General features: G+C 39.8%; 1 protein-coding gene across 1 annotated transcript in view; it reads right to left on the bottom strand.

Moving 5' to 3' along the window:
* The window catches only part of LOC122805434 (retinol dehydrogenase 7-like), a gene marked incomplete at its 5' end in the record, with an annotated part of 238149 nt that overhangs the window by 56733 nt on the left and 165527 nt on the right, over positions 1–15889 (bottom strand). The window lies entirely within an intron of this gene.

Consider the following 15889-nt stretch of genomic DNA (forward strand, 5'->3'; position numbering starts at 1 on the left):
TCATGGGTGTGACCAAACTATGTATATCCAGCAGTGGTAACCTCTATGTAGGTAGTCTGTGTGCGCTCTGTGGTCCTGTCAGTCACTCTGCATAGGTATTGTGTTTGAGTGCATTGACACAGTTACTTACATATGTCTGTGTCCTTCTCCATATCTGTAGCTGTCATGGGAGGTACATACCATGTAGGACATTGTGGGGTGTGGAGGGGTACAGTGACCTACATGTCCATAGCTGACACACCATGTCCGCTGACACATTTCATGTAGAGGTATTATAGGACTAGTGTGCCACTGTGTATATCAATGGGGAGCCTATTGTACACTTGTTGCCCCTGTTCCCCCCTGACACATGCAGTGGTAGGCAGGCATGAACATATGTGGTGGTTACTGGTGTCAGTGTTTTTGAATGGGGTATGGTACTCCAGTATCCACACTGGTGTTCACTCCATGCCTGATATATACATATAGATGTGGGGAGAGAGGGGGAGAGAGTGAGAGAGAGACAGAGGGAGAGTGAGAGTGAGAGGGGGTGGGACAGAGAGAGAGAGAGATAGTCATATACAGACATATCTTTTGTCAGTCAGATCTATCTGTATATGTATATGTATATGTATCTACATATATCTATATATGTATGTGTGTATTACATATATCTGTACGTACATATTCTACCAATCTCGATGTCTGTGCAGTAAGTGAGAACCTGGTTCAAGGCTCCTGAGAGCACACCAGCGGTACCAGGCTATACCTCGTATCATGCTTTTTGGCCCCAGGACTCGGGACAAAACAAAAAGGGAGGGGGTGTGTCCATATTCATGAAGGACACCCACACCACCAGGTTAGTGGCAACACATGAAGCATCAGAGACCATCCAGGTGCAGATAACCGTAGGCAAACCTGCTATACAACTGGTAGAATGTTACAGACCACCCTCCCAATCTCAGGAACCACAGTCAGCCTTCCTGAAGACATTGGAGGATATGAATGTCCCACCACACACCATCATATTGTGAGACTTCAACTACCCTAACATACACTGGGTGCATTATTCTACCCCAAACACCCTAGTCCAAAGGTTCCCGGAATTCACTAAGTCAAATGCAATGGAACAGCTAGTCACCTCTCCCACAAGGGGAGATAATATACTAGACCTGATCATCACAAACATGGGGACAATGTGCTACACACCGGAAGTATACCCCTCACTAGTCACATCTGACCCCAGACTAATACCCCTGGATATACATATCCCACCTCCCCCACAACACAAAAGACTACAGTGGGAAACCTCTCACATGCTGACTTTACACTTCTTATAACTGAGTTGGTATCCTTTATGCCCACTGGGCCAGTGGAAACCACATCCCATAATGCAGACACCTTCACATATGCTTTCTACGGACATCTCCAAGAATGCATGGATCATGTAATCCCAAATAAAACCAAGACCCTCTCCACCAAGGGCAGGCATCCTGTCTGGTGGACCCCAGCATTGAACAAATTGTATAACAACAGAAGGTAGCTACTGCACGGCAGAGCAGAATTCCATAGAGATAAGGCATCTCTGATCAGCAATAGTAGAAAGATACGTTCTGTCGTACAAACATGCAAGGCCAACAATGAGAGGGACATCGCTATGGACACTACAGATAACCACAAGGCCTTCTTCTGCTATGTTACACACCTGGGTGGGAACCCTCAGCTATGTTCAAAGTTAGTTCACAGTGACAAAAGCTACACTGAACACACAGATAATGCCAACATTCTGGCAGACAGGTTCAGTGCAGATTTCTCCCCTCCCTCACCCACACATGAGGAATTACTTATCCCAGCTGACTGTAACCTCCCTGTCATCTCAGATGTCCAGCTGGGAACCACCCTCAGCAAAGCTGTAAACACAGCATCAATGGGACCCGACGGTATTGCAGGTTGCATGCTACGTGAACTCCAAGAGGAGCTACACATGCACATTAAATGCTATTCAACCATAGCCTTACTACAGCATATGTACCTGGACACTGGCATACAGCAACAGTAGTCCCACTCCACAAAGGAGGCACCTCTACAGACCCTGGTAACTACCGCCCCATAAGCTTAACCAGCCTGGTCTGCAACGCTATGGAAAGAATCATTATGGAACTCATACACAGAGACATTGGGGACTTAGACATTTGATCCCACCCGGTTTGGCTTTGTAGAGGGAAGATCCTGCCTTATGAACCTGGTTGACCTTTTCAAATCAGTCACTAGAGCCATTGACAAGGGCACAGCGGTCCATACAGTCTACCTGGACTTGCATATGGCTTTCGACACAATACCGCACTCTGGCATCATAGACATGATCAACGGCTGAAATGTAAATCCATATGTCACAAGATGGGTTGCAAACCGGCTAACGGATAGAAACCCTACAGTCAAACTCACTGGTGCCATGTCAGACTCAGAGCCAGTCACAAGTGGTGTCCCACAGGGCTCTGTCCTGGGACCGCTCATGTTCGGCATATATTTCTCAGATGTGGAAGCAGACATGGGAGGGTAGTGGCTAACAATGTTCAAAGATTACTGCATACTAGGCGCCATAGTCGATACACCAGCTGACACATACATCCTACAGAAAGGCCTCATGGACACCGGCAACTGGTGCCAGAGTCATGGCCTTAAACTGCATGCCACGTAATGTATAGTCATACTCTTTCAGACGGACAAGGTACCCACATATTATCACATAGACAGTAACCCACTGAGTACAGACAAAGTAATCGGAGACCTGGTGACACTGATCGATACTGACCTCTCATTTGACACGCACGTTGCCAAAGTGGTTGGATAGACTTCCTACCTTGCCCACCTTATTATGAAGGGATTCACATCCAGATCAAAAGGGGTCATTGTACCCCTATACTCCTCCCTTATCAGGCCCATGACTGTGTACTATGCCCCATTTGGTATGTACCTCACCTGGCACTTGCAACAGCTAGAGGGACCCCATAAGTACATCACCAGGAGTATCAAGGGTCTCCAACAACTTTCATATGCTGCCAGACTAAAGTAACTCATGCTCTATTCCATAGCATACTGCCTACTTAGGGGTGATCTGTGCCTGATGTACAAGGCCATGTCCAATCAGGTATTGATGGACATGTTCCACCTCATACAATCCAAATCCATCAGAACCACAACAGCTACAGATTTAAACCTCAGCACACATATGAATAGGACATACTGTAGGGACAGATCCATCACTAAGAGGCTTCCCATACAGTGGAACAGGATCCCAGTTCATGTTAGGCAGAGACCCTCACTGACACTCTTCATGTGAATTCTTGACGAGTCGATGGGAGATCATAGGTTTACACCAGGGGTCATCTCTGTGTCACTACTAGACAGAGGCACAGTAAACTAATGCTATTATGTACGGGGGTCTTCACTGTGTCACTACTATACAGAGGCGCAATTTTCTAAATCTATTCTAGACACTGTCTGCAGATAGCCTAGTACTAAACTATGACACTGTGAAACTATATATGTCTATGTATTTCTACATCCCTCTCTATCTATGTATACACATATTTTATATATATATATATATATATATATATATATATATATATATATATATACATACATATCTCGATATAAATACATATACACATGTTATATATATATATATATATATATATATATATATATATATATATATATACTCCTTTTTAGTTCCACATATGTATACACACAGTAACGTACTGCTGAACATCCATTACTGTACAACCTACTTGTACATTGCACTACAACCTACATTGCTATGTGCACATAGCTACCTTCACATGCATATGTATGTAGAGCCTTCAGTGACAGTTGCAGTATGTCCCCGGCCCTATGCACATCTTCATATACATAGATACAGACCAATAACACATCTGGAGGGTTCACAGTATGTAGACTATTATAGTAGTACTTTTCATTACCTGTGTTTGTTGCAGCTGATTGCGTAGGCTTGCAGTTACTTGGCCTGCTGTCAGCCTCTTTGTTTTGTTGTTACAGGTTTTTCTTTTTCTTTCTCTTTCTCTCTTTCTTTCTTTCTTTCTTTCTTTCTTTCTTTCTTTCTTTCTTTCTTTCTTTCTCTCTCTCTCTCTACCTCCAGCGGGTGCAATGAAAGTATTGCATGTGTGGACTGGGAGTACAGGATGCTTTTGTAGGTATCTGCACATGTCCATGTGATGGCTTCTGCACCAATTGTTAGCCAGCATTTACTAATTGCATGCAGCCTGTTGTGTAGTGATTGCAGTTCTCACTGTGATTACAAGACTGTGCTATAAAAAGGTCTGTTAGGTAGGCGTAGCCCTTTCAGATTATCAGGGTGGAGACCATGCTGGTTTGCTGTGGACACTGTTCTGTGAGTGTAAGGGTTGGTATGTCTCTCATATTTCAGGCTGTGTTGTAGACACTGCAATGCATGTTGTTCTGTAAGCTGAGTATTCCTTCCTCCATGTGTATGTAAACTGACACCTACGACTAGTAATACTGTGTATATGGGAGTGTGTGCTTTCCTGTGGGGATTGTGGTGTAACTGGTATATAGCAGTGGCTCTTGCAATATGTTGCTATGGCTTCACTATTTGGCCTTTACATTCACTCCTTGTATGCCTGCTAGGTGTCTTTCCTGTAATGTGTTGCTATGGCTTTCCTATTTTCCATTTACATTCACAGCTTGTAATGCTTGCTAAATCTGTTTGGGCAGCAATTCCCTATGTGTTTGTTGTGGTAGGGTGTTACTGCATGCAGTGTGGTCTGGCCATGGTGTGGGCCTTGACACTTACAAGGGTATTTGATCATGCTGCTGAGCAGGCCTCAGATACTCTCAGGTGCATCTTTTATCAGCCTCATGGAATTGTACATAGCAGTGGGATACTCCAATGACATATTCTGATATTCTGCAGTTGTGACTGTGGGTTATTTCAAGCATATGTATTAGTACACCATTTGTGACGTGCAGGTGGTGCATACCTTCAGTCATTCATAGTTACCATTGCATGTGTAGTTACATCTTTCTGCCTACTGTTAGTACATTTGACAGGGTGTCAGTGGGGCACAGATGACATTTGTTTTCACATCAGGGACATCCCTGTAACTCAGTCACAGTTGCTATGTCTGATCTCTTAACTATTCAACTATGGCAGTGTTTATCCTGCTCTGAGTATGTGTGTGGCTTGCCAGATGCTACTGTGACATTATTACCTAGTAGCTACCAACTAGCATGACTGTTTCTCAGCACACAGTGCTATTTTACAAATCCACTAGATTTGACAGTAAATATACATGACATGCTTTGTGTACTAGACTTGCTATATTCCCTTTACATTAATTCCTACTATTTTATGATATATTTCTTTCAGCACAATGTTCTTGTATAGCAGTCGTGGCTTAGTGGTAAGTCATGCAGACTAGTGTTTCCAAGGTCCTGGGTTCGAGACTGAGGGAGGTATTTTATTTTGCTGCTGAGAAAACTACAGGCCTTGTCATTCAGAGTGACTAAGGCACTTTTAAGCAGTTGTAAGCGGGTTAGCGCTGGTTTGCGTGGAGGTCACGCATGCGCAGTGCCGCTTAGCTTCGCGCACACATGCTTAGCTAAGTGCACAGAAGCGGTCACCCGCTTACTACTGCTTAAAAGTTCTTACTCTCGTGCACACCCGTGCTATTTTATTTTAAAGAAAAGAAAATGGGGAGATAGGAAAGTGGTGAAAAAGGGGGCACAAAGAGGGTAGGACAGTAGGTAAACAAGCTCGGGTTTTGCAGGAGGGATGTAGGAAAGGCCCATAGCTGCCCATTTCTTCATCAGCAACAGCTGTGCATATGTTTGTAATTTGGTATGAAATTTGAAACCTTCCACCCCTGAGAGAGGTGTGAGGACAACAATAATATTTGTTGTACAGCCAATTGTAATTGCCAGTTTACATGTCCAGCAGACATGTGTGCAAAATGGGCAGCTATGTATGGGGCATAATTTTTTTGAGAGTGGTATGTCAGGTACGGGAAGTTGGTATAGCTGGGGAGTTAGGTAGGGGAGGTTAACAGACAAGACAAACAAGACGCATACAGGGGTGGTGTATGACACATGTGGGGGGAATTACACAATTGATGGGGACGGATGTTTGGATATCTCCAGCCCATGAGCCCACAGATGGCAACAGTGGAACTGAGATCCCCACCCATGGGCAGTTGCCACTGTGCCTTCACTGCCCAGGATGGGGCTGTGCTGGGGGCTGTGTAGGACGGGCAGCAGGCATGCCCGTGAGTTGTGCCACCCGTGCCTCAAGCTGGCATAGGGGCCCAAGCACAGCGTGCTGGATCTCCCTATGCACCACAGTCCGGACATTACGGAGGGTGAGTGGATGTTCTCCTCCGGCCACGCTTGCAGAGGGGGGATGAGCCCCATCCCCTGCAGCGCTTCCACCCGCAGGTGGCACAGGGCCACCGGAGGAGGGTTCAGCCTGGGCACTACTGCCAGGTGCACTCGCCAGCTGAGGTGGGAGATAGGTGGGTCCGCTGGAACCCGCCTTCCCTGTCGTCCTATGTTTTGCATTATTTAGTGACAGTTTGGGTTAGTAACGTGCAATACCATTCACAATTAGTTGTAACAGCATGCATTAGTATTCCCATTAACCAAACACCCATAAATTCAAGCCGTTGAACAGCAAGCATAACACATGCATAATTTGAGCAACAGTACACGTTCCAACAACCTGCAGGGTTGAGTGATGGCAACAGGCCATCAGGTTTGGATGTATGAACAGGGCACATGCATCAACGTACATGCAAATATGTATGAACTAACAGGACAATTGTCCAGGGGTGTTAATTGTGAATACACATACCCATTTCACGTGGAATGGATTATTTGTGGTTATAGGGTAGGGTGAAGAAATATTTCTTTAACAACTTCAAATACCTATACATATGCTGTACATTTCTACTAGCTGCAGATATATACACACTACAGGTCTGACTACAGTATCCTATGTGACAACTTATGCATGTTGGTGATAGGAATGTTACTGCTACATCAATATACATTTCATTTTTATTCATACACATTCATATCTGGCTCTGTTCAGCTACATCATCCTGCTACATTTGCTTTATATGGCTCTAGACAACTGTGGATGTTTGGTATTTCATACAACCATACTATCTGCATATTGCAAACTGAGAGCAACATATCCAGATTTTGGGACACATTCCAGCTTCAGTACTTTTTTTAACACATGTTGCTGTTTGGTTGTGCCTGTCACATTCATTTCATTCTGTACTGACTGCAGTATACTTTATTCAGGAGTTATTACTACTTTATTGGTGGATTCATACCTCTTTCTCACACTCTCTCACTTGTTTTATTTTTAAAATTCAGGATTGTACTTAATTCTAGGCTTTATTGACATGTTTTACATACTTATAACAATCCTTTCCAACAGTCTCACTTGTGTCATGTTTCAGAATTTAAACGGGGATATATTTCACACATATGTTTTACTCAGCTTCTGTAGCTGTACTTTTCAGCCTGCTGCAGGTTATGTACTATTATATTACAGGTGGAACATTTTTATTTCAGACTTGTTTCATTTTTATTTTTGGATTACAGGCTGCATCACACTTATGTAATCAAGCAATACTAGCAAAATCTCTCTTACACTGTTAATAACTTAAGATCACAGTATAAATGTCTTTGTATTAGTTGATTCAGTATAGGTTTGGATAAGCTACTAACGAAAGTGCTTACCTTCTGTTCTGTGGAATAAACTATCTGATTTATTACTTACTGGCTGTGGACTTTCTGTTTGAGCTGAGTATATTTGGAGTTTTTTATGTTGGATTTTTGGAATATACGCATATTTTTGTGCTTCATGAAGTGACTTTAAGCTATTCTTTTCAACACTTTGTAGCATGGTCTGAAATAGACGTGAAAAGTTTTTCTTCTATTGAATGGTCTGAACAGACGCAAACTGAACATTATTTCTTTTTCTGCATGGTGTGTTGGTGAGCAGCTGTTTTCTTTATTAATTATTGTCCACAATCTCTCCTCTGGTTGATAAAAAATATGCCTGTATATAAAACTAAAGGGACCAAAGTTTGACTGTTTGTATCTTACTACCCATATCCATAAACAAGAGCTTCCAAATTCTCAGTTCTGGTATTATCTTTGATTTAGTCTGTTCCAAAATATCCTTAGCTACCATAACAAAATTCAGCTTACTCCATGCACCTTATCATGGCCCTATTAATATTGGTATTGCTGAACCCGTTCATGTGTGTGTTCATAATTTAGTGCTATAGCCTTTTTTTATCTTCATTAATTTTTGTCTCCCCAAAAGACTTGAAACTGTATCAAAATGTTCCACAATACTGAAATGCCATCTGCAAATAAAACCAACAGTTATTGAATACCATACCAAATTTATGCTTGACTTTCTGAAACCCTTTTGTTTGCCAGTGGTTCAAGCTATATAGCAAATAACAAAGGAGAAAGAGGACACTCCTGCCTAATCCCTCTGCATAAACACAGTTTATCAGAGAAGAACCAGCCCACTTTAATTCTTGCTTCTGATCCTTCATATATCCTCCAAATGAACTCTGTTATTGTATCAGGAAATGCAAATGCCTTCATTGCTCTAACTCACAAACCTCCAGCTTACTACTCTATTGAATGCTTTCTCTGCATCAAGACCCAGTAATACCAACTATATTTTCTTACGTTCTGCTTCCCACTAGAAGATTGTTGTTCTAGTAATGTTGTCAATTATTTGATCGCTCTGCAAGACCACATTGATCAATATCTATCAATTTTGGCAACAGCTTTACCATGCTCTTAGCTAGTATAGCCATAAAATCTTTATAATCATGGTTTAACATTGAAATGGGTCTGTCTTTGGATAATACAGCCACCACAGCTTTCTTACAACATGCTGGTGCTCCCCCTTCTTTAAAATACTATTAAATGAAACCTTTCAAATCTTTATCACTTTCTTCCTAACTCCTAAACTTCTAAATTTCTATCTTTTCCTGAAGACTTCCCTGTAGATTGATTATACATCACTATTTTTATTTCATCACCTCCTGCCTTAACTATTGGCTGTTGAGCCTAGTCTTCCTCTAACCTTAGCATAATGAAGTCATTTTTCCATTTGTCCTTTTCTTGGGTTTCACATTGCCCTGCTTTATACAAATGTTCATAAAATTTTCATAATATCACTAATACTTTTATAGAATCTCTGGTTATATTTTTTGTGCTAGGCTCCTTGTACATAGGGAAACCATTTCTACTTTCTGCTGGCTAAGTCATTTGCTAAAAAAAGTTGTGCTGTGTAGGTACTATCAGAAATATATACATATTTTCCAAATACAACCTCATTTTCCCTTTAGCAGTCTGCAGTTGCTCCTCTTCTTCTACTATGAAATTCCCCCTATTTTGCAATGCTTTAATCTTTGTAAGCCCATCTAAATGATTCCTATTACTTCTTAACCATGGCTCTTTCTAAACTCCATTTGCATTTTATCCTACTGATTAGCTTTTCCTTCTGAAGTAATTTTTAGTTTCCCTAATAACAATAAAATAATTTCCACTGTCCATTTCTGGAATTTCTTTTTATCAGGCAAGTAGGAAAATTCCATTATCTCATTTTTACTTCATTACCCTGTATTTTTATCTAAGATTTTATTTGTGCATGATCCAAAATAGTTCTTGGATGTATGTTGCATGTGTGTGACTGCACATGCTCCTGTGAAATATAATTTCCATCTAGTGTAGATCAGTTGTACCTTGGGGAATTATATGTAAATTCTATCTGAGTTCTGACTACTAAATTCACATCTTCCATCATAACAAATATTTTCATAAATTTCTTCAGAAGCCTACGCTGTTTTATTATATTTTCCCTTCTAGGTCTCCCTGATATAGCCTCAGTATTGCATGTAAAGGTCCAGTTCCCACCTATAAATAACATTCCCATCTGAAAGCTGATCAGTGCTATCGAAATGTTTTTAAGCTGCATAATAGCAGTTTTTGCTGCAATATAAATGCATGACAGCGAAGTCCTCCTCACTTGTAAATAGCCCCTTACTACCACGGACCTATAATTATTGTCTTTATTCACAGATAACAATGCAACACAGATTAACAATGATAATTAAGTACAGTGGTCCCTGTTCAGGGACACTGAATATTGGCATTATGGTAGTAAATGAGAAATGCAATGAAATGGTGGTCCTTTTTTATAATATGGATTTTCTGAAAAATAAGAATAAAATGTATATAGTTGTAATGCATGGCATTATGTAATTACTTTAATCCTCATTATTTTGGTGAGTGCATGCATGTGTGCACACACACGCGCGCGTGTCTGTGTGTGTGTGCAGTGTGCATGTGTGTGTGCTTGTGTGTGCATGTGTGTGCACGTGTGTATGAGTGCGTGTGTGCGCGTGTGTGTGCATGCGTGTGCGTGCATGTGTGTGTGTGTGTGTGCATGTGTGTGATTGTGTGTGTGTGCGTGTGCGTGCATGTGTGCATGTGTGTGTGTGTATGCATGTGTGTGTGTGCGCCTGTGTGTGTGTGCATGTGTGTGCGTGTGTGTGCGTGTGTGTGTGCGTGCGCATGTTCGTTTGTGTGTGTATGTGTGTGCGCGCGTGTGTGTGTGTGTGTGTGTGTGTGTGTGTGTGTGTGTGTGTGTGTGTGTGTGTGTGTGTGTGTGTGTGTGTGTGTGTGTAGTGCAGTGATAGGTTTGATTTCCAGTATGGAATGAAATGCAGCTCTTGTTGTCAGTAATGAAGAACTTGGTTCTGCGTTTCAAATGTGGCATTACTTGTAGCAAATGTAACAAGTAGCTTGCTACAGTTTTTTAAGGTAGCAGACTGTTTTTGTTTTCTTGTTTGCTACAACACTCAGAGTAGGTTTAGTAATGCTAAAGACCTGGCACTCCTTAGGACAGAGAATAGGAGCTCCAGATCTGACAAATGACCTTTTACTTTGTTTTAGTTCTCAGTCTTGCTTGCAGGTTGTGAATGAATGGACCCAATTCCTGCTGTTCCTCAGGTGAGCAGAGCTAGATTGGGAGAGTGGTTTTATTTTTTTGCTCCTTCAGTTGAGGGGCATCAGATTCTGAAGTGACACTGGACGCTAGATGAACAAACTACAGCTCTAGTAACATATTTATAAAATAATTCCAATTTGCTGTGGACATTGGGGTAATATGTCCCTCATTCAGGCACATAAAATTGAAAATAAAAGGTGCAAGTAATCCATTAATGAGGATACTCATGTCTAGTTTCTAAAGACTTATAATGAAATATTTTAGTTTATGAGCTGCATCTTTATTTCTGTGTTTACATATTTAGGATGTATCACTTAAAAAAGAGCACAATGGTCGAATACCTACACAGGGATTACTATCCTGGGGTGGGAGCTTGTAGGGGCTAAAATGATGGAATGGGAGAATAATTTCAAGAATCTATGTGTGTGTGTGTGTGCGTGTGTGCGTGTGTGCGTGTGTGTGTGTGTGTGTGTGTGTGTGTGTGTGTGTGTGTGTGTGTGTGTGTGTGTGTGTGTGTGTTTTCTACTTTCATTCAGTTTCATTACCCAGTAGGTTCCTAACCCTGCCTGCATGAAGTTCTTATATACTTGCATACATACATACATACATACAACATACATACATACATACATACATACAAACATATCTACACAGATAACTCATGCCATCATTTCACAGTTACACATTTATGGGTGTTGGATAGCTTACTCGAGTCTCTTTATGGAATGGTATTGAGAACAATTTATGTTTGAAAATCCAGTCAATCACAAATCAGGAAATAATTTTTAATGGGGACAAAACTCTACATGCAGTCATGCTGTGGACTATAACTCCTGTCCCTCTGCTAGTAATATAATTAAGTCTTGGGTTGTTACACCATTGGGTAAAAGACTACTCCTGCAGTCCAATTAATCTAACTCATTTTTGCACAGGTTGTTTAAAAAGTTCAAATAAGCGAAGGGGTTTTGGGGTAATTCATCTGCTCCTCTAATTGTTATCTGAATGAGAAAACAAAGAAAGGAGAACCAACATAAAGACAATAAAGGAAATATAGTAGTCACCAGCTATATGTCTGATGAACATTGGCTGATAATTTTAAACTGTGGCATGGTTTGCACTAGTAATCCAAGATGGAAAATATCAAGACAAATCTTTATCATAGGAATGATTGGAAAATTCAAGGCAACTGAGCCTTGTGACCAATATGCCTTGCTGATACCCATTCTTAGACTGTATGTCCCTTCTCAAGGAGGACTGAGCCAGTCAGGCCTGGGGTGAATTTATATACACCACCCCATCATCTAGGTCTTGACTGAAGTATGATAGTATATGACACTAATTGATCTGTTGGGGGAGTTTATTCTCGAGATTTGGGAGAAGGTAGGTAAGGAACCAGTCTGTCCACTGCGTCTTATTAATCTAGTGACAGAGATTCATATCCCTGGTTCTAGTGTTTGTGGGTCTGTTTGACTTGTGTCGATATAAGAGATCCAAGATTGGGTCCCTAATGGCATAGAAATGCACAGATCTCCTCTGACAAGTCTGCATGATACTGAGTGCTGGGACAGTGCTTCAAGTCTTCTCTGATAGCTTAGGGATTTTAAGCCAGAGATGATCTTTGTTAGAAATCTGTGGAGTCTTTCTAATTGTTTAATATGTCTAGTGAGGTACATCCTAAAGAGAGCACTGTATTTAATAATTGGCCTAATCAAAGCTGAGTATATGGGGACAATGATCTTTTCTTTTTAGATCTAGATGATATTGTTTTGGCAATTCAATGAGCTGAATAGAAATATTTCTTGAACACTGTCATTACAATGAGATCAAGAGAGAAGAAATTATTGATCCAGGTTCCAAGGATCCTAACAATATTTTAATTTTGAAGTGGGGTATTATTAATTCCGTATGCTGGGCAAGGAGGGCTTGTAATCACAATCTGACAGTGTTTCATTTATTGGCATTTAGTTTAAGCCCATGTTACACCAGGCATTTATGAAAGTAATCCCCTACTGAGATGGGGCATCAGAAGGGGATTTAACAATGACTGCTGGTTTACAGACATCTGCAAATTTAATTAGCCCAAGGTCTTGCTGCTTGTTCTTGAGATTAGATAAGTAAACAGAGCATAAAAGAGGTACTGAGCCCTGTGGCACACTATTAATTACCTTCTGACTTTCAGATGCTGCACCCAACGCTTGCAGCTTATGGGTTCTGCCTTTTAACCAATTTGCTATCCATCCTACCACATATGAATATGTTTGTGAAGTTTTAAGTTCACTAACTATGCTAGCATGAAGGTTAGTATCAAATACCTTGCCCATATCAAGGTGGACCATGTGGACAACATAACAACCATCAGCAACTTGTGTGAACCTTTCAAAGAGGTTCACCCAATTCATCAGACAGTATCTGCTCTTTACAATTAGAACTGGTGTGGATCTAGGCTGATGAACTTTTTAATGTGAAAGTTTATCAAGTCAGTTATAATATGCTTAATAAGCAAATAAACAACTGAACTGATATTCAGTCAGACCGTTTTTATTACAAACAGTTAAGCACTTTCATTCTTGATTCACACTTCCTCAGAATTTAATCGTTAAAAGGGAGCAGCCAGTTTATATGCATAAATTATATCACGTGATATGAAATAACCTATAAAACTTTGTTTCACATACTGCAGTGGAAAAAATTCTAAAAAACAATGCATTTATAAAAATGCTTTTAAAATAATAAAATGTATACAGTGTTTATATAACTTATAGTGACAAAACATCATACAGTTCTAAGCATTTTTGAAAGTATAAAACATTAAGAAACAATAGAATCATTTACACACATTTGTTTGAAACATACTATTATAGTTTTCAAGCTCTTCATCTTCAGAAATATGTAATAGGAATGCCCTCATTTAAACCTAGAAACAGTGAGCATTCAATTTTGTTTTTTTACAGTTAAGTTCTTTTGTTCCAAAAGGGACTCTCAGTTTCCCCCTCTTAAATTCTTTAGGACCTTTTCCAAAACAAAAAAACAGGAGCTTATTAACAGATTTACACAGATAGACATGCTTTACCAAAGCATTAAAAAGTACATTTTGTTTAATATTGCCTACATGTTCCAAAAATTATTTTGCTTAAATTCCTCTTTGGAATTATCTGTATCAAAAACATCACAGTAGAGGCAGAAGAGGCATATCCCAACATCTACCACCACATTAGTGTGATAGTTATAGTAGTCTTGGCTATTTATAATTTTAGATTAGCCTGCCGTATTAACAAATGTGAAATCATTGATGTACGTTCATGCTTTCCAATGTCCACACTCAAACCATTTGTCCACCTTTGTTGCACTTTTCTCCTAGATGTTTCTTTCCATTATTTGTTCCGAACTGTAATTATTTTTGTATGAGAGAATGGGGGTCCCTCTCAGTTTATTCCTAACGTTCTCATTAGACATAATATTCCAGTTCTTCCTAACAGTATCTTTAATTTGTGACATATCAACCATAGATAAAAACTACAGCCCTTTTCATATCAGCATGCCTTTCATTGTAATCACTGTTGTTATCTGCATGTTATCAATCATCTTCAGCATTGACTGAAATCTATTGCTTTTCCCCATTGATAATTTTTTTTCATTTATCAATTCACTTGGATATCCACTTTCTTCAACATTTTTTCATTAACTCAAGCAGTTCTTTGTAAAAATTATCATTCAATGTTAATCTTACAAAGAACTGCTTAACTTAAAGAAAATGTGTAACACCTGAACGTTTTGTGATAGAATTCCTCAAGACTCACTAGTGAAACTGTTAAAAGCAATTATCTACATTTTGGGAAAAAAAGTGAAACTCCTTAGCACGAACGCATCTTTCAGTATACTATACAGACAGTGAAAACTTCATTGTTACAATGTTTAGATACTGTGGGCCAGAATATCTAAGTAAATCAAAGCTTTTGTCTTTGAATAATGCTGTTTCAGATTTCTAAGTGACTTGAAGTTTTGGAAGTTAAAATGTACAGTTTATTCTAGATTTACATTAACATCAGTATTGAATGTAGCCTAACGTGGAATAAATGAATGACATACTCTGAGGAGACAAAGCATAAAGATGTTCTGGCCTTTATAGATCACTAACAATTAGCAGTTATTTCATGTGAATTTTATACCACTCTAGTGAGAATGAATTCATATATACTTTTTATATAAAAAAGTACCTTTATTGTTCCAGTACCTCAAAAATATTTTAATTCCAACTTACAAGGTTTCATCAGTTTTGACACTTTCTCAATGAATCTAAATACAAGTATTTCAAATTTTAAAACAAACAGTTCAGACTCTTCAGCTATTTTCTCACAATAGTATTATGTATTATTAGGGCTTGTAGTCCATTTCACCATCCACCTGCAGAAGACTGACCAAGTTCCAATGGACTGAGAACATATGAGCTGGCTAACATCAACTACTCCTTGTGTATGCCTTATATGAAACATTTCTATCGCCTCTTTCTACTTACTTCTAATTTCCTCCCAACAATCCCATTTCTTCTGGTGGAACTTATTTGGGCATATTTTCAATGTTTTGTTTTCTAGCCTCTGTTGATTTTCTGTCAGCTGGAAAACATCTTCTATGTGCAGTGAACTAGCTGCCTTCAAATGTCTAGTAATTCCTTTTTGCCAACAACAATATTAAACTCGTAGTCATTTCTTGATAATCAGACACGTTTCTTTCTACTACCCAATTAAGACGGTAGTAAAATTTTATGAGCTCCCAATCTCTTCTCAAGTTCAATATAATTACATTTTCCAGATGTGT

The sequence above is a fragment of the Protopterus annectens genome, chromosome 6.part1 (genome assembly GCF_019279795.1).
Source record: "Protopterus annectens isolate FY-2018-M chromosome 6.part1, PAN1.0, whole genome shotgun sequence".
In the NCBI taxonomy this organism is placed as follows: Eukaryota; Metazoa; Chordata; order Ceratodontiformes; family Protopteridae; genus Protopterus; species Protopterus annectens.